The sequence below is a fragment of the Columba livia genome, chromosome 13, assembly GCF_036013475.1.
Source record: "Columba livia isolate bColLiv1 breed racing homer chromosome 13, bColLiv1.pat.W.v2, whole genome shotgun sequence".
In the NCBI taxonomy this organism is placed as follows: domain Eukaryota; kingdom Metazoa; phylum Chordata; class Aves; order Columbiformes; family Columbidae; genus Columba; species Columba livia.
In genome coordinates this window covers 5,332,359-5,344,434 of record NC_088614.1, presented here as the reverse complement: position 1 = coordinate 5,344,434, position 12,076 = coordinate 5,332,359, and the positions used below count along the sequence as shown (strand labels likewise).

General features: G+C 49.6%; 1 long non-coding RNA gene across 1 annotated transcript in view; it reads left to right on the top strand.

Annotated features, from left to right (window-relative positions):
- LOC110360456 (uncharacterized) overlaps nt 1-12,056 on the top strand; it is a 417,274-nt gene extending 405,218 nt beyond the window's left edge. The window contains exons 9-10 of the long non-coding RNA XR_010465803.1: nt 6,231-6,405; nt 8,497-12,056. This is a non-coding gene — a long non-coding RNA (uncharacterized LOC110360456). The remainder of the gene's footprint in view (nt 1-6,230; nt 6,406-8,496) is intronic.
- The last annotated feature ends 20 nt before the right edge of the window (nt 12,057-12,076 follow it).

The following is a 12,076-nucleotide window of genomic DNA, read 5'->3' as shown; positions in this document are numbered from 1 at the left end:
GGGAATTACAGGGATTTGAGATCCTATCAAATTAGCTTTGGAATGTCCCTTTTTCGTAAGTAGAAAAGCCACCAGTAAGTTCAGCTTGGGTTTTGCTCATGGGCTCTTATTTTATAATTGTGCATCCTACAGCTGTAAGTTGTTTGAATTTTAGAAACTTGCACAGTTTTTAAAATCCATTTTTGTGTTGCATTTTGTGTAGATCCAGGTATCTTAGTTAATAGGGTAACAGTAAAATAGGGTGAGGAAGACCCACAAAATCATCTTTAAATGACAAAATTGTTTTCCTAAATAAAAGATAACGTGTGAAAAAGGGAATATTTCGGGATTGTCCAGGGCTAAAAGCAAGTGTTGCATTTTAAGGATGCCTGTCTCTCCTGTTCAGTGGGATAGAAATAGACAATTAATGGTGATTTTTGAAGGATATTGGACTATAACATCCTTACGTTAGAGAAGCTGCCACTAACCAGGAGGCAAGTGCAAGGAGGTGCTGCATTTGCTGGGAAGGAGAAAGCACTTTTCTAGCAGCTAATTTATTTTTTAATCATAATTGTTTGGACCTGCTGATGTTTTGAATTGCAAGAGTTAATTCCATAGAAACAGGAAAGGAAAAATGGGCAAGCGAATGTGATCAGCGGTGCACTGTCAATGGATGTGGCTTCGTGGGGCTCCACGCAGCCATTGTCTGTGCATCTGGAAACACATCAGGAGAATTTTCGCCAGCATCACACCTTGCATGCTCAGCTCTCTTGTGGTGAAGTAGTGTTAGTCCCATTAGTCCCACAGGCCAGGAAAACAGGACAAAAAGCAGAGGAGTGAGTTTGGAAGTCCACCCCCACGTGCCTTTGTTTTTGGGCACTTCTCACGTACCCGTGTGCTGCTCCGGCTGGTCCTGCGGTGCAGACAGCGGGTCTGTGGCAGCGCTAGGAATAGCAGCCAGGCCCCTGTTCCAAGTCCCAGTTTCTCAAGAGTATTTTTAGGCACTTAATACCATTAATTTCATACTCTTTTTGGCCAAGGATCTTAGAAACAAGATCATGCTTCCTCCTGAAATAATTTTAAAAAAATCATACTTATGTGCTTTTGGACAGTTTTTCTTCAGGGATCATGTACAGTTTAGCCCTATTTAGGAACAAAGGGGCTTCAGAATTAGTTTTGGAAGAGTTCAGCATGGACTGTGCTTTTGTGCAGCCTCGAAGTGTGACTAATGATACCGAGGAGATGATGCAGAGTCTTTGTGTTCCGCAGGACAAGCAGTACCTGTTTGAGAGGGGCTCTGGCAGAGGGCACTGGAGGGCTTTGGTTAATGGCCATACGCTTCAGGTTCCTTCTTTGCTGTCTCTGAAAGGCAACATTCTGCATGTCAGTATCCCCTTTATTTTGGCTGCAACTTCCTTCTCTCAAACACAAAATCTTTTATATTTAAAATACGGCGCGACCATTGTTCACTGATATTTTTATTAAAATGACGCTGGAACACACAGGGCACTCAGAAGCTCCAAGGATGTGCCGTGTGCTGGAGCTTCTCCAGCTGCAGAGGTGCAGCCCTTGCTCACACCGGCATGTTAAAGCTGACTGAAAAGGCATAGAGAAATACACAGATTCCTACATATGATCGTATTTTTGTTGTGCTGACTGGGCAAGCCCAGTTCAAGCCCTGATCCTGCATCCTTCCTCACAACGTGCGCAGCTTTGCAGGCAATGGCAGACAGTTGCCATCACAAAGCGCAAACGCCAAAAACGCCAAGTCAGGCAAAGACGGGAGAGCAGCACAAGCAGCAAACCATGGCCAAGGTTATCCTTTGTTTGTTACACACTCCAAGATTCCGACAGCTTTTGCTGTGCACCCTGCACCCCCTCGTCCCCACGGTCACCCGTTTTGCCCGTCCCACGTGTCTATGGCCACGTCAGCCCACGTTGCTCCCTGTGGACAGCCACTCGTGGGGTGAACAGAGGAGCAGAGTGTCTCTCAGCGACGACTCCATCGCTACCGCAGAAACAGGGCGTCTCGAGGGGGTTTCAGGGGCTGGTCACAGGGCAGCCGGGAGCCGGTGCTGGGGACACAGGGAGGAGCACGGTGGGTGAGAAAGGCCTCCCCATGGTCACGCTGTGGGGCTGAGGGGCTCCTCTCCCTCACTCCGTCCAGCTCTGAGTGGTAAATGTGCTTATTACAGTGCTAATGTCCTGCAAGTGGAATCCTGCCTCCAAGTATGTTAGGGTAATGAGTTCACACCTAACTAATGGAGACTTAATAGAGTTACTAATAGGCTGCCTTTTCCCCCCACGGTTTATGACCCGCGGGCCGGAGCTGTCAGGGAGGGAGAGGCGAGAGGCCGCGCTCAGCCCATGTCCTGGCTCGGCCTGCGGCCTCCAGCCTGCGCCTGGCAGCCAGTTTCCAGGGACATCATCCCTCCACCTTTCTGCAAGGAAAAATAAACAGTTTGAGGCTCCTGTGTCTTTATTAAACATTTCCTTTAAACTGCATACTTTGGCTCCCTGCCCAAATGCACCAAGAAAGCTTCCACAGAGCAGCTCAAGCCCGGAGCTCCGCTGCAGGCTTCCCGGGGTAAATAACCCCTGGAGGAGTGAGCACCTGTGCTGCCGGCTGCGGCCACGCCGTCCCTGGGGCCACCGGCTGCCCCAGGCCCGCCAGGAGAGGCCGATGCAGCCAGACAGGCTCCCCACACCGACAGCACCCGGGAGCAGCCCTGGGGAGGAGGGCGAAGGAGGTGAGGACCCGGCAGTGCGATTTGCCCGGCTCCGCTTTCGGCACACAGACGCGACGTGGCAGCGAGGTGGGTGGGGAGGCGGCTGCTCCAGGACAGCGAAGTTTGTCCAGAGCCGTGGGCTGAGAGGGTTTGAGTCGTAGGTGTAAAGGGGGTCGGGAAGCTGCTTAGGCTGGTAAGCGAAAGCAACTATATGTTGAAGGTTGTTGCACCAGACAAATGATAGACTGGTGTTAAAAGACGTGTGCTTCACCTGCCGCTGGCACCGTGGTTGCCAGCCATCGGTGTAGGGTCGAGCGCGGGTTCTGTCCCTGAGGGCGCGGCGGCCACCGGCAGGCCCTGGCGCGGAGGGCAGCGGCGTGACAGGCCGCAGGCCGCGGTGGACAGGACAACGTGTCTGTGAGCCGCTGAGGAAGCTGCCGCAGCGCCGGGCAGCCCCGCGGCGCAGGGGAGAGGCCGTGCAGTGTGGGCTGGGGGCCGAGCGCGCGGGGAGGGGGCACGGCAGCGGGTGATGTCAGCGTTTCCTTCTCGATCGGTCATGTGCGCTTGCCAGGTAAACAGTCTAGAAATAGATGGGAGGAAGGCGGCGGATGGAGCGTGCGGCCAGGCTGGAGGAGCTCTGCCTTCACCCTTTCCTCCCCGCTGCCGTCCTCACAGGCGGCCTTCCCTGCCTTCAGCGGGAGCTGCGGGCGGAGACGGGGAATGCAGAGCTGTAAAGCAAACCCTCATCTCTTCTGTGTCACAGCTTTAAAGCACAGTGCCCGCTCAGAAAGCGGGTGCTGGCAGATCAAAGGAGGTGGTTTGTTGGTTTTGCAGGCACTGGTTGCAGCAGCCCTGCATCATCCTCGCTGGGGGAGCCCAGGCGGGGCCGCTGAGAGCCCTGGGCGGGAGGCAGCGGGTCCCTCGGCCGAGGGGCCGCGGCTGCAGCCGGGCTGGCTGAGCGGGGCCGGGCTGGCTGAGCGGGGCTGTGCTGCTGCTTCTGGGCTGGGAACAGGTTAAAACCCAGGCGTTCGTGGCAAGCGTACAAGCTGGCTTACGTCTCGCGTGAAGCGTTCCCAGCAACTGAACATCATGAGTTCAGGTACAGAAAGCTCCGCAACGTGCCAAGAATATTCTTAGTTTGCTCTTTCCTCATTCACTAGAAATGTGCCTTTTCTGTGACGCCTTTCAGAGCACACTAGCAGTTAAATTAGTAACTACAATAAAAACTACTTGTGATGGTTGGAGACGGGGTTTTCTAAATCCCCAGTCATCCCAGACATGACACGTGGACTGAGCTGCCTGCTGTGGCCAGCGTCTGGCCCCCCAGTCCCTTCCCTTGTCATTGCTCTTAGCAGAAGTAGCACCCAGCGCCGTGTGGGCTCCTGCCTTGCACAGGGACCACATCGTTTCCAGGCGGGACAGGGTATTTTTTTCAGGCATTTTCCAGGCATGATAGTGTGATACTGTGCATCATCTGTATGTCCTGTGTGGAGGTGCAGAGAGAAACTGCAAGGATAGAACGCTGAGGAAAACACCCTCGTGGCTACTGCCGATGACCAGGTGCCTGCTCCTCCCTGCTCAGCTCTTTCCTTTACCCCCAGAAAACAAAGCTGCCGTCATAGCAAGTCCCTATAAAATGCAAGGCATCCTGAGTGCAGAGATTAGTGGTAATTTTACAAGGACTCAAATAACGTTGGTCTGCAGGGTGCAGCACTGCCTTGAAAGGGAACAGCAGACATTTCCCCTGGAAGCAAGTTTCCTCTTTAGAGCAGTTTACAGCCGAGGCGCAGTGTCAGATTGTGGCACAAATATACTATCAGCCTTTGGGTTGGAAGACAGACATTTGATACCTCTTTCTGCTGCCGAAACGCGCTGCCCAGACACGACTCCCAGCATGGTTATTTTTTGAAGCATTATGTAATTGGATTGCATGGTCAGTAGTGCTTCCTTAACAAGCCTTTCAGCAAACCCTCTGCCTGCTGCAGCCAATCCTCAACCCTTACATACACACTTACTCACGCAGGCTCAGTCTGGAGTAAACTCACTGCTAAATACAGTTAGAAAACAGATGAACCAGGCTCGGAATAGATCATCTGCTCCCCGTGCTACGTGAGACACGGTGTGGCCAAGCCCTGGGCACTGCCGGTGTGAAAACGGGGTCGTGCTGGCACCTCCCGGCCGAGGGGTCACTGACCGCCTCCTCTGCCCTGCGCCTCTCTAATGGGAAAAAACAGCTTTTTGGAACACGGGCAGGCAGATGAACCTGGTGCCGGTCCCGGCGCCCCGGTGCTCTCTTGCCCTTCTGGTGTGGTCCTGCACTTTGGGGACGAGCTTTGGGAAACCTCTCCTGCTGTGCTGGGGCCCAGAGCGGTGCCAGGGCCTTGATCTGCTGGGGTTTGGTGTGAGCTGCAGTGCTGGATGAGGATGCGATTCTCCGGCCACTTTCCTGGCCAGGCCGTGCCCGCCCGCAGCATTGGCCAGCCCCGTGGGTGCTGCGCAGGATCTTCCCTCCTGGCCAGCCTGCGGTTACGGCTCTGCTGAGTCACGGCTTCCTGTTTGTGATTGCTGACTAGTGGCAGCAGTTGCAGAAGCAATAAGAGATATTAAAAAGTGTGAACTTCCACTGGGACCAGAAGATACAATTAGGGCTGTGCCAAGAAATGCACTGCAGTGAGCTGTTGTGTAGAGGGATGCATGGCACCGCAGCCCCTGTCCCCTTGCTGCAGGAACATGAACATTAGCAGCCTTTTATCAGCTCCGAACCCAAATAAAAATTGCATTTGACTCCTGAAGCTCTGGCCCTTGTCCATGCTCCTCCTCAAGGAGTCTGACCCAGCCTTCCAGCCTGGTCTCCTCTACCTGCTGCTGCTGAGACATAGAGATCCTTGTTTCTTGCTTTCCCCTAAGACTGATTCTCCACGGAAAGCCTACGTGATGCTGTGTAAAAGGGGCTGCTTTAGAAGGCGTGCACAACCGTAATGTTATTTCCATTCTTTTTTTTTAATGGGAAGTATCTCTGGGGAGAAGCATGAAAGTATATGGAGAAGGTGCTCTTTGATCATTAAGATCTAAATGCGGCATCCAAACAGCATGGCTGTTTCTTCATATTATGCTGAAATTCATCTTAAAGTGCTGCTCCTGGGTGGGCGTTTTCCTGCGTCTCCTTCCTCGGCTTGAACATTTGGAAGCATTGCCAACAGTTTCATCCCAAGCCCTGCTGATGATTGTCTCCAAAAGTTGTTCCTCTGTCCTACTGTTTACTGTATTTCTATCAGCCTTTCAATTTGTATTTTAAATCCATATTAACGTTTTAGCCTCATTGTTAGAATATACGTTCTGGTTATTTAGCTAAGCACAGGAATTAGAGGATGGTGCTCTATGGACTGTGTGTCACTGGAGGACAGAAAATGTGCTTAGGCTGGTCTTTTCTGGATTGAAACTATAGTAGTTTGCAGCTAAGAAAAAACCCCTTTGCTTTTGTACTGGCATTAGACTGATATATTTTTTTTAACCCTGTGACAGACATAAGGCTGAGGACTGGCAGAGACCATACGTTAGGGGAGGAAAAAAAACACCCCACAACCTCAGTTATTTCAACAAATACCAAAAGTGGATTGAGAGTGGATGAAGAGGAGGAGGAGGCAATAGTGAACACACAACACAGTTCAAGTTGGCAAGGAGCCCCTTCTTGAAGAATGTAAGTTTAACCTTTAGCATTCAAGTGTCTGGGCTTAAGTGTCATTATGAGCAATACTTTCCTCCAGCACAGCTTCTCCTGCCTGGAGGAGGGTTCTGTGCAACCTCATCAGTTTTCCCCTTTCCTTTATGAAGTATAAAAATATGTATTTCTGTCTGCATGTGCTCAGCACAGTTGCTTTTAGTGGCAGCGCCTGGTTTGGCAGAGCCAGGGTGGCCGCTGGCGGCTCCGCTGCAGCCGCGGCCTGGCCAGGCCTGCGCTCTGCCAGGCTGCTGCTCGCTGCCTGCGTTAGGTTGAGGGTTTCATGCCCCAGACCGACCAGCGGAGCCAGCTGGCTGGGACAGGGGACCCCTGAGCAGCCACCTCCGCGCCCAGGGCCACGGGTTGGCCCGCACCAGCGATCGCTGCCCTTCCTGCTGCCTTGGTTTGGCTGCAGGAAGAAAGGGAGAGGATCTGCTGGTGAATTGCTTTGGTGAGAAGCAAACTAAAATGAGGAGGAGGGAGGGATGGGCCTGGTATTGTTATTGTCGTCATCGTCCGTCCTTCCCCCGCCCAGAGCTAATCTCACCTTTTGATGGAGGCAACATAGAAAAAAAATTAGAGAGCCAGCAGCAGACAAACATCAGACCTGGCTTCAAACGGACAGGCTAGATGTGCCCCCCCAAATCATCTCCAGCTGTAAACCACTTCAGGGCTGATAGAAACCACACGCATCCCAGGCACAACCCAATCTGCAAAGCTGCATTCCAATAAAAATGCAGCATGGACGTACAAGAAATACTGCCCGAGATTCCTGGGCTGGGTGCTGGGGTGGGAGAGGAGCCCTCGTCCCCCAGTTGGGTGCCTGCTGGGGCGCAAGGGGAGCGGCGGGCCCCCCAGCTACCGCGGGGCTGCCCGGTGCTCGGCTCCCTGCCCAGCCCTCCCCGGGCACACAGGAAAGGCGGCTGGCAGGGCTGGCCAGGCTGGCTGCAGGGTACACCGCTGCCATCACAGCCGGGAAGCCCAATTTCAATAAGCGTGCCTCACATCCGAGGCTGCGCTGCAAATGTCAAATGTGCTTATGTTAAATACAGGTAATATTCGGAATGTACATTCGAGAGCATGATTCTTTCAGATACCTTGTCTGATGAATTTTGCATCTTGTATTTGTGATTTTTTCATGCCAAGAAGTACAGGTTCTAGTGGAATAAGAGCATATATTTATAAAGAGGCAAAGATGAACTATAGCAAAGACGCTATGTCAGATCAGATTTCTCACTGCTTACACTTAGGTTTTGAGTATGTGGTTGGTTACTATATAGTAAGTACAGCTGGTATTGGTGCTTAGTTACTGAATAATTTGATGCAGGCTTTTCTGCAAATCTCCGTCTTAATTCTAAAATAATTTGGAGGGGAAGAAGGCAGACACGCTATTTTCCAAGGAGTATTTGGAACCCGACTCGCACTGAAAGACGAAAGATTTGCAATGTTGTCACTGGTTCCGGCCCACGGGGGTGACTATGGGACTGCGCCAGCCCCTGGCCGGGGTCCCTGTGCTGCTGGCTCAGCCTGACAGACCCAGACCAGCCCCAAGATAAGCCAGGTTGGTTTAGTCACCCTATTGACACACTCTGAATTTGGTGGAAACTACTCTGTAAAACAGAATTCTTCTCAGAGCTGAAACCATTTTTTTTCTTTCTAATTCCGTGGGAACTGTAATTTTATTTTGTAACTTATTTCTTTTTTTTTTTTCCTTTTGAGATGGTTCCCAAACATTTATTGTGGGATTTTTCATTTAAAATAGTTTTCTAGGGAAATTACTGTGACAGTGATTTAATTGTTTAATTTAAATCTGACATTGATGACAACATAAATACAATAGGCATGAGGTGATATAGGCATTAAACAAGTGCAATTGTGGAATACATCCATAGAGTACTCTGAGCACACAGAACAGCTCACAAAGAAATTATGTTCAATATTTATCAGGTTAGTGAGTCCTAATTAAATGCCAAGATTTTTTCTTCATTTCTCTAAAAAAGCAAAGAAACATATAGATGTATTCCAAATGTTTATTTCCATTGCAAACACATCTGCACATGTTGTGTTAAGGCCTGCAAAAGCAGCAAATTCCTATGAAAAATCTGCTGGCTGACTTCAGGGTATGTGGAGGGCCTGACTGCAGCAGCCTGGCCAGAGGTTCGGAGGCAGCTGGAATCACCCACGGATGTCCCATCTCTCCCAGGGGCTACAGTAAGTCCAGTGACTACCAAATGCATTGACAGGTTTATTTTATTAACTGAGTAAAAGCTCAGAAATACAGTGAAGACAAAAGAAGAGAACAATCATTCCTCTGAATATGCCCCCCAGCCCAAATCTCTCCCACACCCTTCAGTGTGTTTCTAGAGGAATCCAGAGGCCCCTCCAGCATCCCCCGCGGCTCTGGGGATGCAGCCCCTGCCATGCACCTCGCGAGCGGCCTCCAGAAGCAGCGCGGGTTGTCTGGTGAACCCACAGCAGTGCGGCTCTCCAGCCTCGCTCGCTAAGCCCTGCTGCATTCTGCATCCCAACAATGAACGTGCTGCTCTTGGAATATCCCTTTCCATGCCTCTTGCTGGGCGTCTTTAAGCGGTATCAGATCGCTTCTGCAGCTCAGGCAGCCCTTTGCAATCAGTCGCTGCTGATCATCTGCCCTTTCCCCCTTCCAAACCCCTAAATAAATGCATCTGCTCCAGCCTAATTCATCTCAGCCTTCTCCCTTCTTGTATGCAACTTCAGGCAAACAAACTTTCTATATGAAAAGAGAGCTTACCTGGACAATGCTTTGAGTATGAAGTAATAAAAACTGATAAAGCCAGACATCCCAACTCTAGTACAGGGATTTGATTGCAAATTTCCATTGCAAAGGAGCAGAGGGAACTGGAAATCTGACAAATGCCTTCAAATTAACCTGTGTTTTCACAATGCACGCTGTGTTTAAAATGAATGGCAGACTTTATCATTTGGAGCTCCTTCAAGGACTCCGGCCTTCTCCGCTTTGTTCTAATTCTTCGGAAATATTTCCAAGAAGCACAAAGCTACGTAAGTGGATGATATTATGGAGGGTTTTTCTAAGCAGGATTTTTTCCCCCCTACAATAATTTTTAAAGCCTGAATTTAAAAAGATAGCCCGAAACTTCTTCCTTCCTGCACGGACGCATCGGTCCCTCCCGTGCAGGGTCAGCCCTGGCCCCTTGGAGCCGTGCCGGGCACAGGGGCAGCGAGCAGCCCAGTGCCAGCCCGGCCCGGACGCCATGCGCTCAGGGCTCCTGAAATTCCCTGGTCCAGCTGCTTTCAGCACGGCCAGGCAGAGCCGGCCCGCTCCACCGCAGGACAGAGCTGCGCCGGGGCCACGGCATGTTCCTGGGGCAGAACCCAGGGAACCAGCGCCGCTTGCCCCTGTTTTACATGCCAAAGATAACAACCATCTTTTCTGAAAGTTCATCCAGAAAGCCATATGTGCTGCCTCAGAAAAGCATTTTGCTTCAAAGTTGTCCCTCTTAATCTGTACACATTTTTACAAATAATGACTTTCTTTTAAAGCTCTGGTATTAGTTCCATCTGTTTAAAATAGCATATAAATGAAGCTATATGATTCTATGTGCAAATATATCAGATATGCTGGAAGACAAAAAAATAGGATTAATCTAATAATTCAACTGTGTCTTTAACAAGTTTCCTATGGGAAAAATCAGTCTTATTTTCCCCGCAGATCTGATACTGAGAGCTTCTTTCTACTAAGCACATTAAAAGCTATTTGAACCAAAAATCCTATCTATGCATGTGTAGAGATACATATATAGAAACAAGAAGCATCCGTAGTTTTATAGAAGAGGCTGTATCAAGATTTCCAATTAAAGCAAGGGTAGTCCCTTCCTGTATTTTAGCAACTGGATTATATTTTGCCTAGAACAAAGAAACCTTAAGGGAAGTAAATTTTCTGGAGGAGAACCGCACGCACGTATGTGTTTGAATGCTGTACCTAACAATTCCTGTACAAATTATTCCTTAATTCCTTAGATTTATTTTGGTATTTGCACAGCGGTTTATCTGGCCGGTCCTGCACTCATCACTTGTTCGCTCCCATCTTTTCACACCACATCTACCCCTCGCCAGCTCTTTTTGTACCCCGGCAGAAACGGGAACTCCTCCGCTCCCCAGCCGGTTGTGTTCAGGACAAGGGGGAGCCCCTGGCACCTGCCCGGGCTGCGGCTCCTGCTCCCCCCAGCCGCGTCCTGCCCTGGCCAGACGGCAGGAGGGTGCCCTCGGACTTGACCCCACAGCAGCGCCTGCTCTGCTGGACCCGGCTCCCAGGAGGTGGGGGCCGCAGGGCGCCCCCCGCTTAACCCCTCTGCTTCTGGGCACCTCTGACCCAGCCCCGCTGCCCTCCTTCCTTTGGGGGCACGCGGGATCACCCCGCGAGCGGGAGAGGACGAGGACGCAGGAGCAGCGAGAGGCTGTCGCAGGAGGGCACAGCGCAGCACGGCCAGAGCCACAGAATCGCTGAAAAGGAGGACGTTTGGTTTGTGTTAACTACTCAGACAGATGCACTTCGGCATGTTTGCATTTATGGAATCCATATGTTGTCATGGGAAATGAGAGGACAGCAACACCAAACTGGAATTGGCGATGCAAACGCAAAGAAAACGTACACGGCTACCAGGCTCTGCGTTTGCACATGTTCTTTCGAAGGTGCCTGATCCTGGGATATCGACAGTTATTAGATTTCCTTGCCACCTTCTCCACATTTAATTTTTCTTTGCTCTGCAATAAGTGTGTATATAGGCAGCCCCCATTCTCAGACCGGTCTACCGGATCTACAGCCTCTGGTTAAACATGCACTTCTAAGTTATACCAAGTACGAAGAGACAAGGGTTACTTTATTCTTGCCTCAACTTCGACATCAAAACACGTTTGTTTCATATTCAGCAAGAACAACAGTTACGAATTACATGCACCTTTACAGATAGCGCACCAAGCAGCCCTGAAAATTCTTACTTGCCCCAGGGCTTGTAGGTTTTGTTTTTGTGGTTTTTTTTTTTTTTTCTTTTTTTTTTTTTAAAGGGGAAGTAATGTTAACAATTATTCTTCCATAATTCTAGACAAGCATATTTTGAGCAGGGATTGACAGTTTAAGGGCAGCTTTTAAAGTCAAACTGGTAACGTACTGGAGTCTATCCATTTAACAACCCGTAAGAACTCATACACAGCATGCGCATTATAACAGTACACATCAGTGCTGCATTTAGAATATTCAAATAACTATGGTACATATTAAACCTCAATTCTTAAAACCCATGAACATCTTCCAAATGCAAGATACTTCCAGTAATGTATCAACTAGGACAGCCCTTCCAATTTCCAATAATCTGTCCTCTTCTTTCATCCCCCCATCCCACTAAGGGGACTTGTCAAAATTTCAAATAACTACCCCACATTAAGAAATACGGAAAGCTTGATACATTTAATTGAAAATATTTACTAACAAACATGCAGTTTATTACCTTTCAGTATAAAATACATCTACATTAAGGATCTCCAAAATGGCAAAACTGACCGCAACTGCATTCCTTGTTCAAGGCTATGAAACAAACCGGGAACTTAATTACTTGAGTTACTATTAAAAATTAAAAAAAAAAAAAAAAAAAAAAAA